Below are 5,145 nucleotides of genomic sequence, written 5' to 3'. Positions count from 1 at the left end.
ATAGCGTTTCTACTGTCCTGGTACAAACAAAATGCACACAGGAAACATGTCTACCAAAATGTTCCCGCTTATATTTGCATCGAAAACTGGCCTTGAGTATGTGCAAAGATGAACAGTAAAATCTATGTTAAGGGCTTCTTTACTTAGATCTACAGGAAATGGCAAATTGAAACCACCGTAGCAGGTAGGAGGTGAGGCTTGGGGGGTGGGGAAAGGAAAAGCCGTATGCTTGTATGCTTCCGTACCTTTTAACCATGTCTTCTTTCCTGCTGTTTGAACAAGAGGTGCTGGATTCTATTTTCAAAGTGGGCCATGCAAGTTATGTATCCACCCCTGGTGAGGTCAGAACTGGGCCGTAGCTCAGCAGGATACAGACATTTCTCTAACTGTTCTTTTTGACACCAGCATTCCAAGCTTGATCCCCTCCGAGCGAATCTTATCTCCCTCTGGGTTAGAGCCAAAAGTCTCACTATGCTTCTGCCTCTCCAACACCTCTGCTGCTCACCGGCCTTCCCTCCTCCCTGGATCTGACCAGGCTACCCTAAGTCATTTCTTCTAATCTACCATGCAATCCCCTATCCCAGGGCACCCTTCCTGAGAGCTGCTTTGACCCCCACCCCACCCCTCCCATCCCCTATCCTATTCACAATATGAATCCTCAGGTATCTCTTCAAAGGGCACTGACCTCCCCAATCTCTTAGTCTAGAGTAACCCCTCTCTTAGTGCCTTTCATTTCCAGACCCCTCATGCATACTTTAACTCCCCGCTTAGTCTAGGTCTCCTCTGCGGGAGTGCAGCTCTGTGAAAGTTTTGTTCTATTTCGCTCACTTCTCTGCACTCAAAACTAGGTCAGTACAAATATCCACTAATGAAGCCAATATACTTTATAAAGTATGAAGTCATTTAGATTGAGATAAGGAAAGTCTACCTAATAGGAGACATAAATCTGAATGAGCTTTCAGATGACAAAATTATCTCTAACAGGGATCCACAAATGGTGCCTGATGTCCAAAGTCAGGAAGTATTTTGTTTAAGGAAATCCACCCAAACAGGGCGCCAAGGAGCCTGTGGCTGAGAGAGGGGGGGGGAAGCAGACTCTGCCTTTAAGGAGCGAGCCATCGTGAGCAATAACTGGGAACAGACAGCTAAAGCCTCCAGTTCTTCAGTTGCAAAGTGGACATGACGTAGTAATACCTGCCCTTCTTTCACACAGGCTTCTTCTGGGTGCAAAACATGACATTATAAATGCATGCCTCTTTTTTTGCAGTGCTGAAATGTTAAAGAAATCTTTGCCCTGATAATTAAGGAAACAGTTGGCCAGGGTAGGGGGACGGGACCGGACTGCAGGGCTTGGGGCCATTAGCTAAGACTGGTGTTTGGAGAGAAAGCCTCCCAGCAGATGTGGATACTCGCTGGCCTCTCACTTGGTGACCCCCATACATCTCCCAGGTGATGTGAATGTCACTGAGCCCAATTAGCATTACCCTTTCACATAACATTCAAATTCCTGGACTTCCGAGGGCAGCGGGCCATGGCCATATAAGGGAGGAACGGAAAGCACAGATAAGAGGAAAGGAAAGGAGAAAGCAAAAGGTTACAGGGGCCATGGAGGGTTTTACATTCCCCCACACAAAGGACAAGATGTCGCCACAAATTCTTTTATCTGGGGGAAAGAATTAACAAAAGAACAACTCCTACCAAGAGGCAGGCCATTCTCTGTCCCACCACTCGCACTCGTATGTGTAGTAGGGTCTTATTGCTATTACTCTGGCTAATTTGTTTCTACCTACAGGGTATGTTATTGTGTGGTTTTCTTCTGCTTGTTTGGTTAATCTTTCACAGCCTCTTCCAGTTTCACTATGCACAGTTAGATATACCAAATCCACTTCATGCCCTAAAATGTATCCTGCCTTGACACAAAGCAAAACTCTGTACATCAAGGCTCTTGCCTCCACCAGAACATATTTCTACAATTCATTTTTGAACTGATGATGTGTATGCAAAGACAGCAAGGCATAGGAAAATCAAATTACTTGTGATTTTAAGCCAGGAAGAAGAATTATTTTAAGCACCACCCCCCCCACCCCAATCTTTCCCCAATCCCCCCAAATGCCCACCCCCAACATTTCTGGTAATTTAAAGGCTTCAGAAAACTTAAGCAGAACACTTCTCAAATAAAAATAAAAATGCTTTGACGTGTACTAACAAAAGGAGGGAGAAAAGGGTGTCAAAAGTGGGCCGGCTGACAGCTCTCCTGACAAGGGAACCCCTGCACTCTATTTTTAAACCTATCTGTGTAATTTAGGAGAGAAGTCACCATGTCTCCTGATAAAGCCTTTGGAGGCGGCTGGAGGATAAGTTTTGCGGTGCTGAGAAAGGCAACGCCGCCCACACTGAGAAGGCAGAACTGCAAGATTCTGTCTTTTAGCAGAACCAAAAAGAAAGAAAAAAAAATGTGCATTTCCTGGTGGGGTGGGGTGGGGGACAGGAAGATGGAAAAAACACAGAAGGCCCCAGATCTGAAAACAGGGTAAACACCCCTACACACATCATTACCAATAACAAGCCAAAGATGAGCACCTCGTGGGGCTTAGGTGAACGGCATGGAGAGAAATTGCTCCTGGCTCAAGGCATAAGGAACTATCGTTATTTCAAGTAACTCCATGGAGAGAGGAGGGACACATAGAGAGCTGCTTCTCGGTTGACAGTAAGGAGGAGCAGGCCAGCAGGAAGGCAAGATGATTTGGTACAGGGATGAGGGAGCCCCTCATCTCCCAGCTGTTTGCAATGGAGCTGACGATGCTGTACCTTTTGAGTGTTGCCATTACAATTAAACAACTGTGCCAAGTAAGCATTCCTTAACACCACCCATAGTGAAAGGCTTATACCCCAAGGTCCATGAGACCTTGAGAGACCTTGAGTCTGTGGAAAAGGTACTTAGCATAACCCACCAAAGAAAGCACTAGACACGGTGTCTTTGGGGTGGGGGTGGGGGACAAAGAAATAAATGGGTTTCCTGCCTCCTTCAGCTTCTGATTAGACTAATTCCTGGTCTTGACTTATAAGCTATGACCAGTCTACACTCCCCGACTCCCAATCCCCTCTACTGGAATGCACACATGAGCACACAAACACACACACACACACACACACACACACACACACACGCCTCAGGCTATAGCCAAGAGCATAGCAGTGCCAGCTCTGGATGGTTGACCCTGACACAGGCCCCAAAGGGCAATGATGTGACCGAATGAATGGAGCCTCTTATTAAAAATTAATTTCTGTCAAGCCAGATTACATGTGAACACAGCCTCTTTGTGATCGCCACCGTGATTTCTGGAAACAAACATAGGCCCTACTGTTGCCAAAAGCAAGGCCAGCTTAGGACAGTCTTGAGTCTTGATTGGCCGACACAGCAGCAGGTTCCCCAAGGCTCACAAAGGCATTTGTCCTGTGGAGGACAGAGAGCTGCCTCTTCTAACTATTCCTCCTCCTGCCCTGCACCCACTGCCTAGTGAGAGACTGCAAAGCTTGCTTCATGGTGGATCTGAGGGTCTTGGCTCCTGAAAGCTTGTGAAGACAGAAGGATCATAGCACCATTGCCTTTAGTTCAGGGCTGACACTGGAGGAGCAAATGAGATAGCATGTCAAGCCCCTGAAATGCAGAAGGCAGACCAGCCAAGGACAATTATCCCATTTCCTACCATCCCCCACCCTGGGCACTCTACGCTGGGACATTAAGCTTCTGTTAAGCTGCTCTGCAATTTAGGCTACTAGACACTGAGTGGTGTGAGCAGGCCGAGGTGTTACTTTCTTGTGGCAAAGGGTTGAAGGAAACAGAGATCTGGGGTTAAAACACTGTCAAAGAAATGTACATGTCTCCCACATCCGTAAATACATTTTTTGATTTCTCCATTATGTCTTTGACATCTTCTATCATAAGAGTAAGAAGGGAGAGTTATGGGGTGGGAGGGGGAGTGGCGGTGAGGGGAGTTCTCGGTGTTGCTACATCTTCCTGTATTTAATATAGTGGCAGTATTGTTGGTGAGTCTGATCTGGCATCATTGATCTGGCATTGTATGGCCATTTGGGTATGGAGAGAACCTTAGCATTTGGTTTTTTTTTGGTTTTTTTTTTTGTGCGCCACCACCCAGCAGATGTATTTATTATTAAGTACACTGTAGCTGTCTTCAGATGCATCAGAAGAGGGCGTCAGATCTCATTACGGGTGGTTGTGAGCCACCATGTGGTTGCTGGGATTTGAACTCAGGACCTTCTGTAGAGCAGTCGGTGCTCTTACCCGCTGAGCTATCTCGCCAGCCCCAAACCTCAGCATTTGTAATGTGTGCTACTCTCCTGGCTGAGAAGGAATAAGAAGGCCCAGTGTGTGTTGGGGGGAGATGGTAGGGGGTGTCCATCAAAAAGAAGGTAACCAGAGGGATTTGTCAATATAATCATAGTTGTGTAAAAATATAAATATATCCTTGTTAGTTTTGAAAGTGAGGATAGAATTAGGTACAGTTGCTCACAGCCATTATCATCTTAGCACTTGGGGAACTGAAGCAGAAGGATTGTCATGAATTTGAAGTCTCAAATTTAGAGTCCCTGAACTACATAAAGAGTTTCAAGCCAGCCTGGGTTACAGAATAAAAATTGGTCTGGGGGTTGGGGGGACCTCCACAAAAATTAAGTGGAAAAGTAGACAATTTTATATTAGACTCGTAAATTTAAATATTCCTTTCTCAGCAGTTAATAGGCAAGCTATCAAAATGTAGTAATATATATACACATCATCTATCCCCTTCAAGGCTTGGGGATCATTGTGGAAGAGATGCTTGAACTTTGTAGGAACCAGAGGTAAGGAATAGCTGCCATGAAACAGTGTTTCTCAGACACAATAGGGTCCACATATAATACGTGAAATCACAGTAGCACGTGTAGGACCTCCATAAAAGCAAGCCAGCCAAAATTCCAGCACGAGTTGTAGAAGGCTCATGAAGTACTATTTTCCCTAACTGAGGAGCCATTGGCAACTGACGGCTGCCAGGGGAGGGGCAGTTTTCTCCATGTACCACCCAGTTTCTAGTGGATGATCCTATGCAGTGCACATCCTGACAGTGCTAAGTGGACTGGGGGGGGGGG

This window comes from Mastomys coucha, unplaced genomic scaffold, assembly GCF_008632895.1.
Source record: "Mastomys coucha isolate ucsf_1 unplaced genomic scaffold, UCSF_Mcou_1 pScaffold4, whole genome shotgun sequence".
Lineage (NCBI taxonomy): Eukaryota > Metazoa > Chordata > Mammalia > Rodentia > Muridae > Mastomys > Mastomys coucha.
Note: the sequence above shows the minus strand (reverse complement) of the source record.